We start from the raw sequence: 26,051 nt of genomic DNA on the forward strand, positions 1-26,051 counted from the left end.
CATGCACTGGAGTGTTGGTCAATTGTGGTGGGTTGGAAACGGAGTATGGCAAAAAGCTAGGCCCTTCCTTTAAGGGTTTTGTTGGTAGCAGGGGTTTGGGCCACAATGATCGACTTGAGGCCAGTTCGTCCGCCAACCTCTGCTGAACAAGACTGAGAGCCCTGCAAAGTGGGAGTTGGATGCATGCAGAGTGTTATCAGCAGGGCCTGTACTATGTGCAGTAGAGGTTTGCCACCCACAGGTAATTGGGTGCATATCATTGCCTGATATTAAAGCCATGTGTCTTACTCCTGCTGTATATTGCCAACGAATGTGCACAGCGAGGGTTGTCTGCCCATGGAGGGTTCAGCTTAGGGCATGACCAAAGGTCATTTGCAGTGGAGATTTGCTCCTAACAGGTGATTGGGCCCAGGGCTTGGCCAAAAGCCAGGCTCTATGGCCAGCCTTTCACTGCACACGGCCGCACTTTCAGACACATATGCACTTTTGCAGTCCTCCACTGTCCACTACTTTCACTCACTCGCAGAACAAACATGTATTTTTTTCTTTTATTAGCCATTAAAATTGTTACTGAAACTATTTCAGTTTCTTTGTGCTTTTACATTTATGTATAAAATAAAAAACAAAATACAACAAAAAAATTGGGAAAGAGCTGGGTCAAAAAATAGTTTTGGCTCATCTTTTGATGGATATTTTTGCATTCACTTCCACTTCGCATACCGAAGAGATGACCTTGCCACACCTGCAAAAGAATGCAATCTCATACTTGCAAGAGGCCTCAATTTCTTCTTTTTCCTCATGCATGATGCTACCAGCCAACCTCTCTCCACAGGGATGACAAATACCAACACTGACAAAGATGTACTCGTCTCTTCGCCATCCCCCATGCTCTTGTCAAAAATGAAGTTCTGTTCCGGCAAACTATTAAGATGCTTGCGTATTGTTTAGATTCAAAGCTGTATTTCCTCAGCTGCCCTTGCTCAGCCTTCTTTGTCCCAAGTGAAACACACGCACCTCAAGGACAATTTCTTCTTAAAGAGGTGAAATAATAAAACTTTCGTAATGATTGATCCTGGTGGACTGTTGGAACCCTCAGTGTGAACGTCTAGTTCTTCATTTTTTTCTTGTCCTTCTTGCTTTGACTTTCTCCTCTACATTTTTTTCCTGTACAGAAGGCAGGGGCGGTGGGTGACATTTGAAAGTGGTGGGGCTCAAAGTGATTTGCATACAGCACAGTAGCGACCGAGCGCAGCGAGCGAGCCCGAACCCCAAAATGGGGGGTTTGGGGTGGGTACCATCCCCAAGAAAATTTGAAAAAAAAGAAGAAAAATCGTGCATTTTCAAGCAAATTTGAGAAAGCAGGAAGGTTAATAAAGCAATTGTGAAAGTGCAGTTATTACATTAATAGATGGCATAACATAGGTAGCTGCTTATTCAGTATAACCACAGAGCTTCATACATTCCATCCTATTACGCTCAGGTGCTGAATTCAGACTATAAGACTTTCATGAAAATCTCAGATCAACAATATTCACACCTAAGATGGGAGCAAACGAGGCACTACACACTTTTCCGGCAAAGAAACACATTTTAAATTACTGTAGGACTGGTATATACATCTGGCGAAACTCCACAAATAATACCCTAGTGCTAGTGTGCCTCGCTGCGCTGGCGAGATTGTGATAACATAGGTGATCTACTTCATATGTCGTGGCCTTGTCCCAAAAATACGGCCCCCTCATTGTGCTTGCTTTCCTGCCCCCTGTTCCCTCATTGTACTTGCTTTCCTGCCCACTGTTCCCTGTGTGTGGCTCTCTGTGTGTGTGGGGCTCTGCGTGTGTGTGTGGGGCTCTGCATGGGTGTGTGGGGCTCTCTGTGTGTGAGGGGGCTCTGTGTGTTTGTGGAGCTCTGTGTGTGTGTGGCGCTGTGTGTGTGGGTCTGTGTGTGTGTGGCTCTGTTTGTGTTGGGCTCTGTCTGTCTGTGTGTGTGGCTCTGTCTATTTGTGTGTGTGGCTCTGTCTGTCTGTGTGTATGTCTTTCTGTCTGTGTAGCTGTCTGTCTGTGTGGCTCTGTCTGTCTGTGTGTGTGGCCCTGTCTGTCTGTGTATGTGGCTCTGTCTGTCTGTGTGTGTGGGTGGCTCTGTGTGTGTGTGGGTGGCTGTGTGTGTGTGTAGGTGGCTGTGTGTGTGTGTGGGTGGCTGTGTAGGTGGCTCTGTGTGTGTGTGTTGGTGGCCGTATGTGGGTGGCCGCTATGTGCAGAAAAACACTTGCCTCATCCCTGAAGCCCCTTGTACTATCCTTACCCAACACTCTGCATACAGCCCCAAGCTCCTTCAATTTCCTCAACCCGCCCGATCTAGTCCTGTTGCATCCTTGTTCCACCACCAGTTGGCTTTCCTTCCACATCTTGTTGCAGTAACATTCCCTCCTCTTGGTTGATTGCCATCAAAAAGCTGCCATTAGTTGGGTACGTCTTTTATTGCTCAATTTGATACTATCACTGAAAAAAACAACCCTAGACTCCTCCTCTCCTTCTAACCACTATGTACGCACAATGTATGCAGTATGTTTATTATGTACAATTTCCTAAGCAACACTTAGGGAGCAATAAAGAAAATTCAACAGTAAAAGTGAAAGGGTTTTTTGTATTCTAAACTAGCATTTGTCATGTGCTTGTTTAGCGGATGCACACTTCAATCACATCAAGAACAATTCAAATTGGCAGTGATAAAAAAAACAGTACACGGATAAGACATAAATATGTCACAAGTGGCTTGCCAACATCGAGACATTACCATCGAAATATTCTATGACAAAATATCGACCTGCAGCAATTCTGGTATAGACTATTGACTACTGCAATATCCCCTAAATAAGAGCATATATTTAAGAAAGGATGTACTATTCTTAACTCCACATCTATGTACCGTGTAAATAATGAGGTTACACTGATGTGGAATTAAGAATGCCTAATCTATACTTACCTTTACATTCTTGCCTTCACGATATAGAGACAGTGGGTATTTTGCAATTAATGTTACTGCAGCTGGATATTCTGAACTACATATTGCGATTACAAACTGAATCACTTTATAAAACCCCTCAAATTATTCATTGTGGAATTAAAGTGTACACACATGGACTTTTTGTTGTTGTTTTTTTCCCAACACCAGCCAGTGACCTATTAGATGCCAATCTTTGGTGCATCTCGAAGGTAAATGGGCATTCTGGAGCTATCGAATGACAACCTTTATAATGTAGGTGTAAACCCGGCTGGAACCACAGGCCTCATTCTAGTCTCATGGGTTAAATAAGGTAACAGTAAAGCCTATTAAATAAGTAACGTCTAGAAACATTAAACTGAGTTACTGACAGCCTTGTACTCCTGATGAAATTCCTGTTAACCTACTACTTTCAATTCACTAAAAGTAATGTAAATTGTTTATGATGTTGTGATATGTGTAGTTAAAATGTTTACTAGATGATTTAGAATGAACATATATGATGTCGGCGAACCACTGCGGAGAATGAATTTACCATCATTTTCTTTTATAATTTTTGTATTGGTGAGCAGGGGCTAGCCATATCATGAAAAAGGCTTATGCGCAGATGCGCAGTTTGATGGTCACTACTCTCCGGGCCTGTCCTTAGCCCAGATAATTTAAAAGAGACTTCATCGTGAATGCCAGCCGATAGGCCAGCGTAAAGCCATGATGCGGTGGGGACCGGAGGGCACTAGGTAGGGGCCAGCTGGAGCATGTCACCGTGCCGTTGTGCTCTGGCTGTGGGACTGAAAGGCGCACAAAACCCGCCCAATCCCAGCTCATAAAGATGCGTGTAAAAGTCTTGCTGTGAACTTGCGAGCAGCCCTTCAGTTGCCTAAAAGTTGCCTTTGCATCAATTGTTGATGTTGTTTTGCTTGACCCACAACCCGACTCACAACAAACAGACCCCTTGCACTGTCTTGACTTCCTTGTGGTTCAGATGGTGCCGCTGTGAGACCAAGTACCCATCACAAAGACACCACTCAAAATCTAGGATTAGGGACGCAGCTTAGGGTTAGAAATTGGAGTAGTAGAGAGGTGCCCAGGGTCGCAGTCATGCAGAGGGTGTGAATGGCAAGTGCCGGGCCATGACCAGATCTAAAAGTGAAAAGCCTAAAACTCCTGCATTTTAAAACTAAAACGAAAGGGACAAGTACCCACGGTATACAACTGAGGGGCCCAATTGAGCAACGCAAAAAAATGAAGAAAAAAAAAAATGAAGGGGGTAAGTGTATCGGAAGTTTAAAACTAAAACTGAAGGGGGAAAAGGTACTGACGATACAATACTAAAACTGAAATGGTCCTTCAGTATAAATCTGAAATGCTTAACTAAAGGGCATAAACAGCTCTGTATGAAGCTAAAACTTATCAGTGTTGCATACCCAGAGTATAGAACTAAAACAAAAGCACCTAGAGATCCACCAGTGTAAAATAGACTGATCTAATATACCCAGTGTATATACTGATGGACCATATGTACCCTTGGTTAAAATTCCTAGTGTACACGAGTTCCAACACCCGCGACAGTAAAGTGCTCGCCGCTTCCTTACCTTCCTTGCGGTCGATCAGGGGGCTCTTCGCCCGGCTCTCCGTGATGTCCTTGAACGAGAAGAGGTGAGGTCACAGAGCAGGTAAGAAGAAGGGGCTCCCAGCGAGCACAGCAAGAGGCAAAGCGATGCCACAGAGAGAAGGGGCTTCCCAAACGCACGCATCCCGGCGGTGAAATGGCCAATCACTGCATGGCTTCACTGTGTGAAGCCATGCAGTGATTCAGCGATTGGCCATTAACTTGTGGCTGAGGCAGTGTGTGTTCCACCCCCACACGCGGCATCCAATAATGGATGCTGCGCGGTGGACCAGCCAATCCTGGCGCTGCATGCAGTGCCAGGATTGGCTAGGGGGCACATTTGCTGCTCGCCCTGTCGCCCCTTGTAAACCCGGGCTACGGCAGGCGGAGAAGTACCCCTGGGTCCCACTGGGGTACTGTAGTGCGTATGCTTGGGAAAGTTGGCACCCAACTTGCACTTGGGCACTACGGTCTGTCTGCTGCAGCCTGAGTGTACTGTCACTCAAGCTGCAGCAGGCGCCACCGCCCCTGCACATTCCGAAATTGCCGGGTGTGTCCCGGCGGCTGACTCGCAATCCTTAAAACAAATTACTCTGTATAAGACTTGTACAGAGTAATTTATTGTAAGGATTGCGGCCGCGATGCGGGTCCATGTGGCTGGTGGGGCTACGCCCCTACGCCCCAATGGACGCACCGCGGCTGACAGAAGGCAGTGCAAAGGTGGAAAACATTTTGGTTTTCAAAAAATGCAGACCACGAGCAAAAAACTATACAGTCCCCTGTGCTACAAATCTGCAATGGTAAACGCTCCAAGGAATTGCTTCAGATAATCAATCAATCAATAATCTTACAAAGCACGACTACTCACCCGTGAGTGGCTCGAGCTCGAGGTACTTAGGGGGGGGGGAGGGGTGGGGCTGCAGTTCAGTCGAAGAGCCAGGTCTTGAGGTATTTATGAATTGCGGCAGCGATGGTGATTGCTTGAGGAACAGAGGCAGGAACTTCCAGTTCGTTGCACTTAGGTGGAAGAGGGATCTTCCTTCAGCAATGGTCTTGTGGATCCGCGGGGATGCTATATCACTAAAAAGCTATATTGTGCTTCAAACTCACTCCAAGACCCAAAATCAACTGCCAGTGGAGGAGGGGTGAGAAGATGGGTCCCTCTCTTGACGTTACATCTTATACCGGTACATAGCAGCTAAAGATTTCCTGATGCCTTGGATGCTATATCGATTTTCAAGGGGAGTGTAAGCCCCACAATCCAATTGTCAGAGAAAGAGGCGGAGGAGGAGGTGGGTCTTGCCCTAGCTTTATATAGTGCCAAAAGATCGCCCACTGCACTGGATGCTAAATCAAGCTTCAAGAGGACTGCAAGCTCCACAATCCAATTTCCGAATGACATCCTAGCTTAGCGCTATATAGTGCCAAAAGATCTCTTGATGCGATGGACATGCATGGGCCAAGGGCAGGCCCATCCTCTCTCAGAGAAGGCCCCCCTTGGTTTGTTTATCGAACTGGAATATCATTGTGACTCTCTTCCCTGCACTTGATTAAGATATTTTGGATTTTCTATTCTTTGTAGGTTAGCTAATCACCACTTGGACATTGATTTGGCATTTTTTATTTTAACCTTGTGTGTGTTTGGCCAATCATTGGGAATTGAGAGCTTTTATGCTTCGTTATTGGGAAAAAGGAAGGCGATGTCTAGCCCAAACGGCACCCAAAACTGGAAGAAATAAACTAAGCATGCGGGTGAGAACTGCACTGGTGAACAGGCAGGGGAAGATGAGAATGTGGATACTGACATGCAGGTGGGAACAGAATTAAGGTCAGAGCAAGTGGTCAGCCTTGCTGGTCTTTCAGTCTCAAAGATGTTGGTACCCTTGTTACCTCAACTGAGATTCAAGACCTAAAACATAAGTTGGTATGGTTAATCAATTTAATTTTTCATCTTACTTCTGTTCCCAACACCCGATACAGTCCAAGCCTTGGTCATCCCTAACAGTTGCTTAGGCTGTAATTGTTCAGTTTCTCATACTATGGCCAGCCAAGGGGGATTGCCTTATAAGATGGGTTTCTGCCGGAGAGGCCCATCGATGGTGTTAGATCTGGGGGTCTCTAATTGGCAGAGGTAAGTACCTTAGACCAAGTAGGGACCCTTGCTTCTAGTCAGGGTGAAGGAATACACACAGTAAATAACCCCTGCTCCCCCTCTAGGTAGCTTGGCGCAAGCAGGCAGGCTTATCCCCAAGGCAATGTGTATAATAAATGCACTCAACACAAACAATGATCCCTCATCCACCACAAACTGAGACCACACCGGTAAGTATATTTATAAAGACATAGCTTTATCTCTTTGCAGCAATCAAAAATCAACAATACACAATGGTTGCTTCTTTGCAAAAAGGTTGCACTTAATCTTGATGGTTGCACTGATTATCAGGAAGTTCAAATGTAAAAATCAGTCTCAAATCTCTGTAAATCAGTAGTAAAAATAACACTACGGACTTATCTCCATCAGCTCTTTAAATGAAGGGTTTGCCAGTGCAATACCAGCGTGTTCTTACTTCAGAATCAGCCCTTCGAAATACTGTGCCCAAGCAATGCGAGCGCTTTTCCCCCAATGGCTTCAGGCGCACCGCGCCGAACAGAGCTGGAAACACGGCTCTCGCGAAGGTCCCGATGACGTGGACCAATCCGGTCGCGGCTCCCAGACAAGCCTCCACAGATGCCCGGGAGTCAGCCAATGATAGCGCGGCTCCCGGGACAAGCCCGCAACGCTGCAGACGCCGGCAGCCAATCAGGACACAGCCTCGGTAATGACGCAGCGGCGCTAGGCCAATCCTAGCGCGGCGTTTGTTGAGGGGGCTCGTTCGTTTTGACCAATGGGAGCGCGGCGGCTTCGTTCTTCGGCCCCGCAGCTCCGACCAGGGACGGCAACCTTGGAAGGGTATTTCTGGCCCCGGGCCGCGGCGGTGAACATGCTGCAGATGATTTTTGAGGGTGCAGGTCACAGCAAGACCGCCCTCACTGCCACACAACCTTTTTAGAGCAGAAATCACGAGGGGAGACGCCACAGACCTCCGACCCTCGCTGAGTATGTGCCGATGAGCACACCGATCTCTGCCCACGCTCAGCAGTTGGTCATAAAGCACGCACCAGGCCAAAACAGCACGATCTTCGCAGCGTCTTGGAGTTTTTTAGGAACCTATTAAACCCTGGGTTCCAGGAACAGGAGGCCAGCTCTTCTCAGGCCCTTGGAGATTCAAATTGAAGACACAGCACACAGCAAAGTCTTTTTAGTTCAAGCATGCAGGGTCACAGCACACAGCAAAGTCCCTTTCCTCTTCTCAGCTTTTAGTTGAACAGCAGAACAGGTCAGCCCTTAGAGCACACAGCAAGGCAATCTTCCTTCAGTTCTCCAGCAGTCCTTCTTCCAGCAGAGGTTCCTCTTGATGGTAGAATCTGATTTACTGTTGTCAGGGGTCCTTCTCTTATACCTTCTCTTATACCCCTAAAAGTCTTTGAAGTTCTTTGAAGTCTTTGTGCAAGTGGGCCCTGAGCCCAGTCTAAACCAGTTCTGGGTGTTGCTGGAGCACTGGGGTTTTCCTGGCTTCCTTCTTTCTTTCAGTATCAGGGACAGAGGTGACAGTCGCCCAGCGGGAGGTGGAGCCAGCATTGTGGTCAGGCAGGCACAGCCCTAGTCACTCCCAGGTGCTATCTCCTCCCACTTCCTTGGCAGCAGATGCAGCCTTTCATCCACGGGCTGACTCAGACAACCTCCTGGGGGCTCTGCAGCCCCTGTCACCCTCAAACCAGACAGTCAATCCACAAACAGTCCCAGGCACACAGAAAGGTTAGACAAGAGAACAGTCACTTTCTAAAAGTACTATTCTCAAACACAGAATTTAAAAACAACCTTTCCTAAAAGATGTGTTATTAAATTCTGAGTTCAGGGATATCAATCACTTATGTCCCATCTTGTTCCTATGGGAAGATAGGCTGGTATCCATTGGGACCAGCCTCCCCCATGCTAATCTATGGAGCAAGATAACCTTGCAGCAGTGAGCACACAAAATGGCTGCTGCTCACCACCAGAGCATGTTACCTGCACTAGTACATGCTCTACCTTACCCATACACTGCACCCTGCCCAGGGGGGTACCTTGAGCCTTCCACAGGGATGACTGATGTGCACAGACAGGGGAGAGTTAGGCCCAGCCAGTAGCGACACTGGCCAGGCCGACATGGCAGTCCACTAACTGCACACAGGCACTGCGCTGGCAGGCCTGAGACACCATTTTAGGGCTACTTATGTGGGTGGCGCAATCTGCGCTGCAGGCCCACTAGCAGCATCTGTCATCACCAGCCCTGGCACACACAGTGCACTTTACTAGCGACTTCATGGTGATACAAATATGCCAATCAGGTATACCTAATCAATATGACAATTTACATAGGGAGCACTTACACTCTGGCACTGATCAGCAGTGGCAGAGTGCCCAAAGCACCTAAACCAGCAAAAACGAAATCCAGCACAGCATCAAAAATACAGGAGGCAGAGGCAAAAAGATGGGGGAAAACCACGCCAAGGGTGTCAGGTCTAACAGATGGCAAGCAACCCAAACTGCCAAAAGAGCCAAGGGACCCATACATGGACTTAATTGACCCTGAATAAGAAAATTGAATAGAAAAAGCGGGGTGGAAGGACAAAGAATAGCGCATAACAGTAGCAAATCATAGGTTGCAGCAAGCAAAAGAACAGCGTCTGGTAAAAATGTGAATTCTACATTTAGAAATACCTATAATTTGAATATTCATAAACGTTTCTCTCGAACAAATCTAAACCTTGCAGTTAGCAGTCATTTTCCCAAAAAGTAGATAATCTTTATGGAAAGGTCCCTACAACACGAACAAGCGAGCTTCAAAACATGACATCACTAAAAACAAAGTAATACATTGGTTTATGACCTGCAGCAGTGTTATTATGCCAGTTACAGTGGTGAGGTGCTGAGGCAATATGTTACCCAGATGCCACGGATCTCTGAGACTACATTAAGATCATCCTACATGATGTCAAACTAGGCCAGGCCTAATCATACTTGGCATAAGGAGCATCTTTATCTTGACGGATCGCTGATTCAGTAAGGTAGATAGATTCCCTTTCAAAAGTAGCAAATTGGTCATTGCCAACGATAGGATTATAACATCTGGCAAAATTGGGGGCAGGTTTACTTCCTCCTGTGGGTAGAACACAAACGCTACTGCATCCAGTCTTTGGCCTTGCAGTGGGTTGGATGCAGGCATTGACCATAAGCCAGGACCTACTGCAAAACCCCAATGCACACACCTGAAAGGAGTTGTCCTCCTGTTGTGAATTGGGTACAGGGCCTGACTGAAGTCCAAGGGCCTCATTTATGAGGCCTTGCGTCAGTTTTGCGCTTCCAATGCGTCACTTTTTGTGACGCTTCAGCGGCGTAAAACATGCCTCCTGTTTTTTTGTAAAATCTGTTTATTAGCATTTTAAAGTTTTAAGATACAGTATAAATAACAGTCAGTTTACCATGACATTCCGCCCATGCCAGTTCAGCTTTCAGGCATCACAGATCAATACAAAGTGAAATCTTGGAGCCACGCTGACAACGTCTCTGAAATGAAAAACATGTGCACAGACCAAACTATTACAGGTAAGGCCCTATTCGGCGCCCTAAGCATTTGCTCATAACTATCTGTTTGTTCAGTCTCGCACATCATCTTGTCTATAGGGTGGATCCTTTAACTATGGACTTGCGCCTAGAAATGACATTTATCTAACAGTTACACAAGATAAAATCTTAAACAATAACGGCAAAAACACATACATCCGTGTGTGCTGATCCCCCCTCCCCCCGCCCCCCAGGCACCCGCCCCCGTGTGCAACTACATCTGTGGGCAAATACGTGTCGAAGGCTTGCGTGTCTAAAGGCTGGAAGACTGTATGGCAGGTTATTCGGACAGCACATCAACCCGCGTTGTGCTCCAACCCCTCAGGCCATTTACCTAGGTCGCTACAGCAACCGAGTCGCTAGTTCCCCCCGGCAGTTGCAAGGCAGTGAGCATGCGTTCCCATTGTTCCACCATAGCTTCTTTTCGGAGCCCCGTCGTTTCCTCCCTCCGTATGGATATCCATTCCGCCCGGGCCCACGCCTGAAGGGAAAAGACCCACGCCTGCGCAGCAGGTGGCTTGCGTGCCTTCCACTGCCTCGTAAGGAGGCGTTTTGCCACCACCAACCCCAGGTCTAAGAAGCGGGAAGAGGCTTTATCTTTGGGCGACCTCTTGAAGTGGTGTAAGACGTACTCAGGCCAGTTAAAGTGAATGGTGTGTCCTGTGCACCCCTCGAGTATTCCACGTATCGTGCTCCAGTAATCTCCCAGTCTAGGGCAGTTCCATAAGAGGTGTACCAGTCCTGCGTCTAACTCATCGCATCTGGGGCAGGACGCGTCTGAGCGGTGGAAGTACCTATTGATTAGCTCAGGCATAAGGTAGGCTCTATGGACGATGAAGAGTTGTATCTGGCAGAAGCGCATATTTCGGGGAATGCGCACCGAACTTTTAAGAACTCTCTCCCATTCCTTATCAGTTAGCGCCCGATCCAGGTCTCTTTCCCACTTGCCTCTGAGCGGAGCCAAGCTGAACTCTGTGTGAGCTCTTAGCGATGCGGCAAACCAACGGACCAGTGCCTACCCCTCCCCATAACGTGCAGATATTGTATGGTTAAGTGTTGTTCAGGCTCTGTCGCCATGTCTCTCCATCTAGCCGCCATCTGTGCTACAAGCGACAGATGCAGCAGGAAACCCCCAGGGGGTAGCCCATCCTCGGATACTAGTGTCTCATAGGCCACTAGCGCTCCATCCCTGAAATGATCGCCCAGTGTCTGGATATCAGCTTCTCTCCACTGCCCCAACAAGGGGTGCGTGACGGCCCCTCTACCCCCTGGAGAGCCCTCCAAAGGTATAGCAGGCGCGTACGGGAGCACTTTTCGAGTGAGGAACAGGGCTCTATGGAAACATTTGTACGCCACCACCAGTACCAGTCCTCCCCTGTCCGTTGGTAGAAACAGTTTCGTCAGCGCTAGCCGATGCCGGGCCACGCCCCAGATGAAGTCCCGCAAGACCGTGTTGAGCTTTGAGAAGAAGGGGGCCGGGAAAAATAGTGGCAGATTGACAAAGTAGAAGAGGAGCCTGGGAAGCATGACCATTTTGGCAAGGCCTACTCTGCCCGTGATTGTCAACGGAAGTGTGGACCAGAAGCTTATCTGAGATCTAAGCGCTGCCACCGCCCGCCCTAGGTTTCCGTCGAACAGGTCAGCTGGTTGGCGATAGATCTGGATCCCCAGTTACCTAAAAGTATCAACCTTCCATTGGACTCTCGTGTCCCCCAGGCAGTGCTCCGGGTCCTCCACCCCGCTATTAAACATGTATAAACAGGACTTGACCACGTTTACCCGAAGCCCCGAGATTTTTGCGAACTGACTCAGCAGTTGGGCCAGCTGTTCCGGTATGCAGTTCACGTCTCGCACAAATACCAGCAGGTCATCAGTGTAAAGCGAAACCTGATGTATTGCGTCTCCCAGAGGGATTCCCGCGTCCAAGGTCTGCCTCAGCGCCGCCGCCAGAGGCTCTATCGCCAGCGCAAACAGTAGGGGCGACAGGGGACACCTTGCCTAGTGCCCCTGCCCACTGCCACCGCATCAGCAATGTAGGAGGCCAGCCGCAGACGTACTACAGGGTTTTTGTAGAGATGGTTGACCATTTGTAAGAAGTCCGCGTCAAAGTCAAAGCGCATCAACACCTCGTCTAAATACCCCCACTCCAGGCAGTCAAAAGCCTTTTCCAGATTGAGCACCAGGCATCCCACTCTAGAAAGATGTGGACCGTGCCGGCACAAACCCATTTTGGTCAGTATGTATAAGGTGCGGAACCACCGGCGCTAGCCTTTCAGCAAGCAGCTTTGCCAGGATTTTGTAGTCGACGTTGAGCATTGCTAATGGCCTGTATGAGCCCAGTGCTGTGGGATCTCTATCCGGCTTAGGTAATGAGACCAGGAAAGCCTCCCGCATGGACGGGGGGAGTGAGCCCTCATCAATTGCTTCGTTATACACGTGTAGGAGTAGGGGCGCCAGGGTGTCTCTGTAGGCCTTGTAGTATTCGGCAGGTAGACCATCGGGCTCCGGTGTCTTCCTGGTCGCCAGGGCCTGGATTGCATCTCCCACCTCCTCCAGCATGAGGGGTGTATTAAGGGTGCCCTGATGCTCCTCCGAGACCACAGGCAAGGTGACCAAATCTTGAAAGTTTTCTAGTGCATGTCTTGGACCGGTTCTGCGAGCCCTGTACAAGTGTGTGTAGTGTCTAACCAAGGCACGATGTATCCCACGCTGCGTGTATACCACCTCCCCCTCTGCTGTGTGAAGAGCTCCCATGGGGGCACCCCGGACCTCTCTTTGTATCAGACAGGCTAGTAGTCGGCCAGCCCTATCCGCTCTGGCGTGTGTTCGAGCTGTGTGCGCCGCATAGTTTTGACACCGCAGTTGTTCCATAAGAGTTTCATGTTTAGCACGCAGGTCGCTCAGCGTGCGTGCGTGTTCCCCGGTCCCTTCACCCTCCCTCTCGTACTGTAGGAGCTCATTTTCCAAACGCGTGAGTGAAGTGGACAGTGTTTTGCATATGTTCCACGGTGCTCCCTTGCAGTGTCCCCGGATGGCTACTTTGTGCGCATCCCATTCCATCGCAGCGCTGCTTGCAGACCCCTCATTAACTTCAAAGTAGTCAAGGACAGCAGTGCCCAACGAGGATCGGAACTCGGGATCCTCAAGAGCAGCAGGCTGCAGCCTCCACGTAGGCACTGGTGAGAGGTCTGCCTCCCAGCTAAGTCTAAGCTGTAGTGGGTTATGATCAGAATGTGTTCTCCCCGGGTAGTCCGATTCGGCAAGCAAGGGGAGCAGCGACTGGGTGCCAACTATCCAGTCTAACCGGACATGCAGGTCATACACTGAAGAGTAGTATGAGTACAACTTGTCTGTGGGTGTTGCACATGCCATAAATCGTATATCTCCCAGTGTGCGAGCCAGTCTCTAAACGCTTGCGCATTGGACGACACCGTCAAGGCTCGGAGTGGGGGGAAGCAGCGGTCCAGTCCGACATCCAGTGCCATATTAAAGTCCCCGCCTAACAACCAGGGGAGGCCGGCATACGGGTGTAGGACTTGATTCAGTGCCGCTAAGATGGAGGAGTGATCCCAGCAGGATTTCCTGACCGTTTAACTTTCCTCGCAGTAGGCAATACCTTCCCTCTGGATCCACTTTTGCGTCCTTGCAAATGAATGGGACACCTGCCCTCACCCAGATCAGTGTGCCGTGTGAGTGCGCAGAGAAGGTGGTGCCATGAATTTGTCCCCGCCAACGCCTGCAGAGTTTATCAAGCTCGGTCTGTGTCATGTGTGTCTCCTGGAGAAGGGCGATCCCCACCCCATGTCGCTGCAGGTAAGAGAAAACTGAATAGCGCTGTGACTGTGTGTGCATGTAGCGGATATTCCATGCCAGTATATTAGTGTGCGTAATGTGTCTGCTTAAGGCGGGGCCTCCGCTTACCAAGGGAGCATCTCTGGGGGAGGCAGTGTACAGCATCTGGGGGGGTGGGGGAGGGGAGTCAATATGCTACATGTTAAACAGTAAACAATTAATAAGAACATTGTAACTTAAAGGGTGAGGCCCCGGTGAGGCGTACGTCCAACTTCAGCAAGATCCACCCTCAAGAGAGGTGGGAAGTCAGCTCAGTGGCTGTCTGGGTGAGGGTGCTGCCAACAACTCAATTTATTTATTTATTTATTTATTTATTTGTATAGCGCTAGACTCGACTCCCGAAGGAGTATCTCTGCGCTTTGCTTAGCCAGCAGGTGACAGAAATGTTGCTCAACAGATCAGAGGTGGAAAGGGTAATCAAATCCTGCCCCAGTCTCAGACCCCTGATGTATCAAAAAAGCGCAAAAGGGGTCTAGTGTGGGCGAGCGCGTAGGTACTGTGCGGGCCAGCGGAGGCAGAGCCCAGGAGCCGGGCATGTGTCTAGCGCTTTCCGTTACTGGCCAGCAGCCACTCTCGCATGTACCTGGTCAAGTATCAGCTTGTAGCAGCCTGCGCATACGTGCCAGGAAACCCCCTCCTCCCCTTCCGATACAACATCAAGTACATCACCAGTGTATAAAGGATACATTAAACAGTGTACTCCGGGGCAGGGGTCCCTACTGGGCCTTTGCGGACCACTAGTCAGTCACATGAGTTGGTCAGCTGTTTGGGGCGTCACCACCGGCATGTTCATGTCCTCGGAGAGCACTGTGGACGGGGATGAGGAGCCATTGATGTCTATATCTTGGCGTAGCTAGGAGTCCATGCGGCCGGCATCATTCACCACTCCTAAGGTCGCAACCGCATCAAGCGCGTCTTGTCGCTCCATTCTCCGCTTCTCTGGGCTGGGCGCAGCAGGGCCCGGGCTGCGACGGCTTCCTCTCCTCCGGCATCTCCTTGAACGCTGTTCCTGCCATCCGCTGTCTTCTGAGCTCATGGGCCGTGCCCCCCTCGATTGACCTGACTCTTAACCAGTCCCTGACTAATGGAGCATCGAAGAATCGGGCACGATTACGTGGAGGCGAGAGGGAAATAGCAAGGAGTAGGGCAACTCGAGCTCCCTCAGCTTCTTTTTCACTGCCATGTACGTGTTTCTCTGCCTCTGCACTGCTGCTGTGTAGTCTGGAAAGAGCATCACACGGCTGTTTCGCACTGTGAGTTCTTCTAGTTTCCTAGTCTCGCGCAGTACCACATCTCGGTCGCGGTAGTTTAGGAGCTTAAAGAGGAACGGGCGAGGTCGGGCTCCAGGCTTGGGCGCCTGCGCTGGCACCCTGTGCGCTCTTTCAACTGCAAAGTGCGGGACAGCACTCCAGGGGGTAGGATTTCCTGCAACCAGCTCTCGGTGAACCGCTCCGGGTCTTTCCCCTCTTCGCCCTCCGGCAGGCCAACCACCCGTATGTTGTTGCAACGAGAGCACCCTTCCGCATCCTCAATGCGGTCTTCCAGCACGTGCATTCTGTCCATGATATCCTGGAGTGCTGAGGTATGTGTTTGCACCACCGGTTGCAGTTCCTGAAGTGACTGACGCTGTGTGGCAACCAATTCTGTCAGCTTGCGATGGTCAGCATGTAGAAGGGAAAAGTCTGAGGTGACCTTATCTATCCGGGCCTCCAGCGATGCTTTGGTTTGTTCCAGGGTATTTCCAATGCGTTCCACCGCCACCAGCACAGTATCCATCTTGGCAGCCAGGGCTGCGGTCGGCCCCATGTTTCCACTCTGATGCCCACGAGGCGAGCCAGGATCTTCAGCCGCGTGTTGCCGCTGTTGGGATTTGTCTCTTAGTCTGCCCATTGCCAGTTGTTGCGCGGTAGGCATCCGCTTTGATCACCAATGGTCAGCTCCCTAGTGAGAGGTTGTCACGTAAGGGCTAGGAAGTAGGCCTCCGCACCCACCCCGCTGCAGCTCCGACCTTAGTGCGATGTGTCCTGACCCCGCCAAGCGGCTATACTGCGGCGTCTGGCGTCTTCTGCCCGCGCCGCGGACATCTCTGGTGGTTCCGCTGCACCCCTTTGTCGTCTGGAGGGACTTCCAAACTCTCGCTGTTTGGACGCCTTACTTAAATCTCCGCGCCAGCAACCTGCACTCTTCCCGTGTTTAGAGTCTCTGTGCGCTACTGCTGTGTTGTCTCAGATTTGGTGTTTACATTCAGGTCGCAAACTTCTGGTGCCTCCTATGCACACTGCTTGGGCCGCGTTTCTGGAGGGGCTTCCCAACTGTGAGGACAGGAGCGGCGATTCTCATCCTAAAATGGCGCCCAGTTCTCCATGGATCAGGGCACGGTGGCACAGCCCTCGTGTCGTTAGCGCCCAGGGGCCCCCTGAGTGCGTCACAGTCCCGGTTCTCCGCACCAATCCAATGCCCTCCCCGGCGGGTGCTCGCAGTGCCAACATGGTCCTCAAAGCCTCCCCGTCGATAAGCTACCAAAAGCGGTGCCTGCAATGCTCCTGGGCAGATGCTAATGCTCAAGTTCACTCACTGTCAGGGCCACTCTCCCATTGCAGGGTCCCAGCATTGGAGCGGCTCTACCTGCTTGTGTTCCCTGGGCTGTCCGGCGGCTGTCAGGGCTCCACTGGCACCGTCTCTCTCAGCAGCAGGGTCTCAGTAGGGTTCCTCTAATTACCACTCGCATCCCCCTGTGTGGCTCTCAGCCCTGTGTCCGCCGCTCCAGGCGCTACTAGGCGGCCCTCCTGCCCTCGTGTGCCTGCGCCTCTGCGGGGCCTTCCCAGTCCGCCCTGGGTCCCGCTCCTCACCGGCCCGTAAAACTTGCCTCCTGTTGCGCACTATTTACAAAGAGATGCATCTAAGCAGATGCGTCACTTTGTAAACCCCTGCGCTACATTATACCTGCGTCAGATATAATGTATGCAGGGGGGGGGGGGGCGTTCCCCCGCAAAAGCCTCGTAAAAGTGATGCAGTGAAATCTATGAGATTTCACTGCGTCACTTCTAGGACGCTGTTGTGGCAAAATCTTGCGCCTGACTGACTAAGACTGATGCAAGCCTTTGCACATGGGGCTTGCCCCATGTGAAAGGACACATTGCTGGAGTCGCGTCACTTTTGTGACACACTCCAGCAATGCGTCACTTTTGCGCTTACAGATACGTCAGAAATACTGACGTATCTGTAAATCCTTGCGACATGATGCGTCATACATTAAATATGACGCATCAGGTATGTCGCAAGGAGTGCGCACTGAGAAGTGACGCATCGCTGCTTTCACGCAGCGATGAGTCATTTCTCATAAATGAGGCCCCAAGCCTTTAAGTGGGATAAGTGTACTATTATAAAAACACAATAATTCAATTAAAAAAAAAAGTTAGCAGAGTTATTGTTAACTTGCTTATAAAAATGAACATATGTTTAACAGGCTCTGAAATTTACTGTAAAACATACTGAATGTTAAGTTGTTGTGTCAAAACCATCATGCACTGCGTAGACCTCACATATGCCATCACTCATGTCATTTTAACTAATATCATTGATTACCTCGTGTAGGTCATTTCAAAAGGCAACATTAATGACATCACTGATTACAACTCTTATTATGTTAGTGATACAACTGTTGACATGACCCGCACCATCATACACTGATGATGGTCTCACATATGACAGCACATATGTCAAGGTATACACCATCTTGATAACATACCTGCAAATATCCATACTGACATCATCAACATGACTTTATTGATTATATTTAAAAACAACAAGAGAGAGTGAGGGTGTTTTACAGGAATGAAAGGTAGGAACTCCTGGTCCCCTTCTTGAGAATTTAACACAACAGATGGAGGAGTAGACCCTGAAGGCGTGACAGAGAGAGTCTCTGTGCCTAAAGCTTAAGGCTTAATCTAGCACAATGTGCCCAACCTTTACGCAGGACAAAGCATGTCCTTTTAGAAGACCCCTCACTCACCAACCTAGTTGGTGACATGCTTCATCATTGGGGTCCCACCCCGAAGGCCAAGTGCCAACAGGGTGTGCTTCGACACCTGATTACAGTGGAGCGGGTATTTTTTCTTTTTTATATGTGCAGTGATATTAAAAGTGACACGTGGTTTAAAAAGGGGCCAATACTATTCACTACAAGACTTTATTCCTGAGTGACTGGACACCCTAATAAAAGAACTGTGACACCTATGTCTAGTTAGGTAGACTCCGGTGTTCAAGACGTGTAGTGTTATAAAATAGCGACGTGTGCTATGTGATTTAAAATACAGGTTTACATGTTGCAACCATCTTGCGATTGTGGGTTTTCGTCAGGACCAGTGAAAATGACCTGGGTGGTACGCACACCCTAAGGCGCGCCCTACCCTCGATCAATAAAAAGATGGAAACACCCCGTGGGAATCAGATTCCCACGGGCGTACCGTCGATGGAACCAAGTAGGTTACCAGTTTGAGGAGCAGAAGCCGCAAGTAACGTGAGCATCGCCCTTGGAACCCAGACGCCCATGAAGCGGATTTATACCGCTCTTTAAGTTTTTCTTCCAGACTGGGGAGAAGACAACATTTTGTAAAGGAACACAAGTTTGTGTTTCCATCTTTTTATTGATCGAGGGTAGGGCGCGCCTTAGTGTGTGAGTACTACCCAGGTCATTTTCACTGGTCCTGATGAAAACCCACAATCGTAAGATGGTTGAAACATGTAGACCTGTATTTTAAATCACATAGCACACATCGTTATTTTATAACACCACACGTCTTGAACACCGGAGTCTACCTAACTAGACATAGGTGTCACAGTTCTTTTATAATAGGGTGTCCAGTCACTCAGGAATAAAGTCTTGTAGTGAGTAGTATTGGCCCCTTTTTAAACCACGTATCACTTTTAATATCACTGCACATATAAAAAAGAAAAAATACCCGCTCCACTGTAATCAGGTGTCGAAGCACACCCTGTTGGCACTCGGCCTTCGGGGGGGGACCCCAATGATGAAGCATGTCACCAACTAGGTAGGTGAGTGAGGGGTCTTCTAAAAGGACATGCTTTGTCCTGCCTAAAGGTTGGGCACATAGTGCTAGATTAAACCTTAAGCTTTAGGCACAGAGACTCTCTCTGTCACGCCTTCAGGGGGTACTCCTCCATCTGTTGTGTTTATTGATTATATCCCTGATTACATCATTGATACTGCAGTTGGCATTACTTTACAAACTCTAAAAATATAATTTCAAAGTACAAGTAAAACCACCTAGTGACCAACCCTTGCTGTGCATGGGCAAAGGCTGTGCACAGTGGGGGTTGATCAACTATAAAGGGTTGTGTGCTTCCCCTGACCAAGGCTATGTCTAAAGCCAACTCTGCAGCACAGAAACAAAGGCCATGATAGGCTGGGCTTGGTGCAAATGAGATTTGGGCTTGTGGCATGGCGGCAGCCTCCTCACAATTTGCACAGTTGATGGATCTGTGCTTTGGGGTAGTCTCTTTGCTGGTGTTGGCACTTACTTATCCCTATTGTGTCTTTTCTAAAACACTCAAACTAAATCTCCCATCCTAACCCTCCCCCTTGCCCTTCTATCTCCCCTTAAATCCCATTGTATGCTCTTCAAGCAGGAAGGCAGGCTACCAAACATTACCCGAGATATGACTTCTACTACCATTCTTTATTCCCGCTAACTTTCCACCCTCCTCAACTGTAGTGCTGCCTCTACCTCTTCCTTTACTTTATCTCCTCAAATCGCTTTAATCCCCATGAACCACTATTTTCTTTTGCCGTCCCTTCCTCCAGTAACACTTCAAGAGCTGAGCTGCCTTCTTATCTTGTGCGATGAATACAAATGTATTAAACATCTACAATCTAATATAAGACTCTTAACCAGACCTACTCTTCCTTACTGGAATCTGGTTGGTAGATGATGTTTCCTTGCCCCTTCACTAGGCAAGCACCTAGGTTACGGTAGCTTCACATGAATCCATTTGTCGAAGAATGGATGAGTTTGCCATTGTATAACAACAAAAAATAATGACTCCTCACACTCAGGTACTTTTTCCCCCAGGTCGTGGAGGGTCATTTTTCTTTTCTTCTGGCCTGCCCCACTAGGTATTAACTGGTGATAATAGACAGAAAAAAACTGATCATCCGATATAAATAGGGTGGGTTGTCTGACATCCTTACTCTGATGGACCCTCTCCCTCATCCCTTCAGAGTAAGCTTTCCCACAGCAGAACCAGGGGGCATCACCGCAGAAAAGACAACAATTTGCCGGACTCATCTAACAGAGAGAGTGGACTGAGGCTTTGGTGGAATGGGAATTCTACCTTGTTTGTAGAGGACTACAATATCCACCACACTCGAAATTGGACTCTATGCCAACAGGCAGTGTGAATCTCTCCTTATCTGCTTCTCCACCATGTCAACTGTCTCTAGCTGATTTCGGCAGATTTACAGAATGCTAATGAATAACAGAGTATTAACAGACACCTTGCTATTTGCAGTCTTGAACTGTACCTTAAATCATCTTATTTTAGCTTGTAATTTGACAATGTTAGCCTTCCACAGACAAGATCAATTATACAAATCTAAAGGTTATTCATTTCAGTGATCTCATTTCTAGGCCTACATATACATCTGGCCACATGATGAACACACTCATCTTGCTGCATAGAGACATCACAGAAATAGGAGATCTCCTTGTTATCTAGGCTGACAATCATGTCATCTGGACTGACAACCATCTACTTTGTTATAAGTCTCCTCACAAGCACCGCTGAAGCAATAGTGGCTACCTAAAGGCAGTGACCGGATTCTCATCTCTTTAAGATCTCATCTTCTGACCAAATCATTGTTGTAAATCAGCTCTATGACATGCACCAGCCGACTAATTTTTCTCAAGTTGTCCACAATAAGAAAAAATTGACCTACGTTCCCTTGGAATTACAAAAAGATGAGGAAAATAAAAATGGAAATCACTGAACAATCTACATGACTAAACATACCCCCAATGACTGAAAAGGATCCATAGGTCTTCCATCAATAAAGGGAAAAAACAGTTTTATTCCAACAGGGTCTACAGAGTTGTGGAAAATTGGGTTGTTGGCTGGCTGGGGAGAGAACCCTGGTCAAGCAACAGCCACAATTCCTTGCAGGGTGATCCACAAAAGTAATTAAATTAACCCGTGCTTATCCCTGGATAGCTTGGCACAAAGCACAGTCAGGTCCACTTAGAGGCAATGTGAAAAGTATTTATGCAAAACACAAACAGTAATAAAGTGAAAACACAACACAAGAAAAATCCCAAATAAAATTTGAAAACATGAGCACATTTTTATAATTGATTAGACACAAAAACAACAAAAATCCAATCAGTAAAACCAGAGTTATGATTTTTTTAAAAGTTTGTAGTACAAACGTACACCTAAAAGATCAAAGCACTACCCGTGAACGACTAGTCGCTTGAGAATAGGTAAAAGTCTAAAAATATGGCCAACTGCATGGAGCGTGGTTCGGACACAAGAAGCTGATTGGGACTGGTCATCAACTACCTTTGGATTTAGAAGAAATTCTGAGAAAAAGTGTCTGAGAAGGTAAAGTTCAGTGGGGCAAAGCTGCAGGCAGTGTCCAAGGATGGTCCCTACCCGTCGGATGGCCTTGGGTTGAAGCCACAGTGAAGATTTCTACATTCAGACTTATCCATTGAAATGAAAGTCTGAAAATCTCTAGCAGGATGAGGCAGAGGGTGGTAGGCGAAGACAATTCCACAAGGTCGGATATTCCTTTTATGAAGGGCCACTGAAAAGGATTTGCTGCTGTGGAGAAGAATGTAGTGGTAGAAGCCGTGAAGTCAATCCTACCGGCGATGCACCTCGGGCAGATAGGCGAGCAGGTTGGCCCCGGTGTCTTCCTGGTCCTTAGAGAACTTTTGGGTCAAAATTTGTTTAACTCCCCAGTTTTGTTTTTTGCCAATCTGGGAACCTTTAGCAACACAAGCAAGGTTCAGGACTGGTGGGACACCTCTTAGGGGCTCAGGGCTCACTCAGGCTGGGTCCATGTACAGGTTCAAGATGGTGGGAGCCTTTTATGTCCCTGTGACTCTGTACAGGAGGCCAGCAAACTAGTTCTTAGGGTAACTTCTGGTAGTCCTGGGTGCAGGTGAAGATCCAGGGCTCAACAGCCAGGCTGGTCTTTGAGGGTTCAAGGCAGGATCAATACAGCAAGATAGTCCTTCCAGGTACAGCAGCTGTCTGGCAGAGCGCACAGTAGGCCGCAACAGCAGGCAGTTCTTTGAGAGTCCTTCTAAAGGTCCAGTGGTGAACTAACCCACTGGTCTGAAGGACCTATTTTTTTACACGGGTTCTCTTTGTCTGAAAGATGGGAGAAGCTTTTTGAAAGGTTCTTTGACATCCATGGAATTTTCTTACTCCTCTGCCCTGGCTCTAACCGGGTTGCAGTGACAATACAGGGTAGATAGGCCCTTTATGTGAAGGCAGAGCACAGGCTATTCAGGTGGAAGTGGGGTTGTATGTCAGCTTTGTCCCCTCATCCTGACAGCAGATGGCCCATTGAGGCACATCTAATCCATCCATTGTGTGACCGTCTGGGAGTAATTCACAAAGCTTGTCAGCTACACCCTGTGATATGACCCAGTCAATGCTACAGGAACAAAAGGGCCAAGGACAGGAAAATACCAACTTTCTAAAAGTGTCATTTTCAAAGTTGTAATGAAACATCTGACTTTACCATTAAGGCGGGTTTAATTATCAATACATTTTCATAGGTACCAAACATGACATAACTACCTGTTCCCAATTAGGAATTACAGCCTATTAAATGTATTAAGGAAGCCTCAATGTTATCCCATGGGAGGGGTTGGCCTCACAGTAGTAAAAATTGAATTTTGGAATTTTTACTACCACGACATGTAAAACTTTAAAGTACATGTGCAACCTTTTAACTAAAGAGCACCCTGCCCTATGGGTTGCCTTGGGCCTTCCTTAGGTGTGACCTATATGTAATAAAAGGGGAGCTCAAGGCTAAGCAAGATGGTTTTAATGACAGGTTTAGGCTGCAGTGACAGACATGGGACATGTTTTAAGGTGCTACTTAAGTGGGTGGCGCAATAAGTGCTGCAGTCCCACTGGTATCATTCAACGTACAGACCCTGGATACATGTTATATCACTCTGCAAGGACTTACAAGTAAATTAAATATGTCAATTAAGTATATGCTTATTAAGCTCAGCAATTATGAGAGAGATACAGGATACCTCTCTAACAAAAAGGGATAGGGTTCAATATTCATCTACAATAAAAATCCCTTTTGTGAGACACATCCACATTAATCCATCATTAAACGTATCTTTTTGTGGGAAAACACTCTTCCATCTATCATCCGCACCATTATTTACACAGTCCTGAATGATGTAGGAATGTCTTCTTTTATTACCAATAATAAATCCTCAGTTTATAACTTTATTCTTGGTACAGTGATGCCAAAAGCATCTACAGTATCATAGAAACATTTCTTTAAAACATTATTCATGATCAATATATCATCACAAAACATTAAAAATATTAAAAACAAAATCTCTCTAATTGTGTCAAATACACAATAGACTTCTTAACACGTATATCCTAAACAAATACTTTTTCATCATTGACGCAAGAAAGAAACCATTGCACTGCTAGAATTCACCTCTAAAAACAAAAATTAGGACACAGTATATCAATGCAAACAGTAATAATTTACAAGAATAACAATTTATATCACACTACCATGTCAATAAAAAATCACAAGTGTCAATTTATATATCATACAGAAATCTCTGTGTGATATATAAAATGATACTCGTGTTATTCTGCTTATATTTTGAGATGAAAACTAGCATCTCAATGGTTTCTTTCTTGCGTCAATGATGTGAAGATATATTGATCATGAATAATATTTTCAAATATTTATTTACATAATACTGTGGATTCTTTTGGCGTCATTGTACCAAGCATACTTTTAAGAACTCAGGATTTAATTTTGGTAATAAAAGGAGACATTCTTAAATCATTCAGGACTCAGTGTATAGATAATGGTGCAGATGATAGATGGATGAGTGTTTTCCCACTAAAAGATATGTTTAATGATGGATTAATGTGGATGTGTCTCACAAAAGGGATTTTTTTATTGTTGATGTATATGCTTATTAACCCCTTCCAAGCTGCCGCGATACTGCGCCTGTGCGGCAGAATCGCAAGTGGGTGGGTTCATGACGGCCCCCAGTCGTCATCAGCACACGAGCACCGTAGTGCATGACGGCTGGGGGCCGTCATCAGCATGGAAGGGGTTAAACCATGTTTAAAGGGGCAAGCACTTTAGTACTGGTAAGCAGTGGTACACTGAGTCCTACGGCCAATAATAATTAATTCACTAAAAAAGTGAAGAGGAAAAGCAAAACATTTGCAGAGCAGGCCAGGTCCAACAAGAGTCAAAACCCTTCCAAGGAACATTGCAGAGTTTCCATGTAATTCCAAAACCTGGTGTACAATACATCAAAGTAAAAATGTGTATTCTCTTATCTTTCTGTAACACCAAACCAGACCATATTGTTTCCAAAGTAAAGACTCTGGATCAACTCCTAAAGAAGAAGGTTCCCTTCATCCACCAACAAGATTATAATAGCCCCACTGGCTCCTAAAAAGACATTTGTCCTGCTAAATCCTTTAGGAACAAGCCTTTACCAATTACTGCAGTCACCCCTGCAAGAACCATCCCCAACAACATGCTACGGTCAGGCTCCTACGTCTTCGGCCTCAAGATCTCCAAACTCATGATTAAGAGCACTCTATATCCCTCAGACTCAGACAGCTAACAGACCACATTGGAATGACATGCTATAAGGAAAACTCATTGAAAAAGTAATGTGTCACTGACAAATACACTTGCATGAATGAATAACACCTATATGCAAACCATCTAACTGGATCTGCATTGGGAAAGACATAGAAACCCTTCTCTTTTCTGTCTGATATGACTTGGGAACCACTTCTGAAAGACATGGGGTCCCTGCAGTTCTACTTCTTGAACTGTTTCTTGTATTTGTCACAGTTCAGCACCTTCTCTCCTTCTTGGAATAAAGGATCTTTGCATAAAATGAAAACACTGGACTGGAGGTCCTTCTGTCTCTCCAACAGGTCCAATATAATCATGTTGCAGCCCATTATTTTAGCACTTGCACTTGTATATCTCAAAGCTCAACAATTGGTCTGCTCTTCTTTAAAACCCACCTCAGTCCCCTGCCTGACCCCATCGAGTCCTTCAAACTAATATGCTACAACTGCATCAACAATAACGAGATCATCTAAAAACTGGAAACCCAAAGGGACTGGGCTTGACCATTGCCTCCAAGATGTGGACCGATAGATACAGAGGTGCTACCTTAAAAACAACTAGTCTAAATGTAAGATTATAAACAAAACAGAAGGAAAGAAGAACTACCAACTTATAATCAACTGGTTCCAGGATCTTCATTTATCATGATTACCACAGACAGAAGTGTAAATCCCTATAAAGTAATGCAAACTTCATCCTATCCCTTGTCCCCCAAGTAAACCAATATCCATCTGGCCCCAAGAACGTTGTAGACCATATATAATATTGACAGAACTATCCTGCCTGCCTATCCCTTGTTCACTGGCACCTAAGCTGAGTATGCACCACAAATAGAGAAACACATCAGTGGAACCTCCTTACTCGCATAGACAGCAACATCTTGGCACTCTGACCTAGCAAAGGCAAGGAATACCCAAGTGTATCAAGGATGAGAGGAGCACTCGTATTTTTCACTATAAAGCCTAACCTTGCTT

The sequence above is a fragment of the Lissotriton vulgaris genome, chromosome 9, assembly GCF_964263255.1.
Source record: "Lissotriton vulgaris chromosome 9, aLisVul1.2, whole genome shotgun sequence".
NCBI lineage: Eukaryota > Metazoa > Chordata > Amphibia > Caudata > Salamandridae > Lissotriton > Lissotriton vulgaris.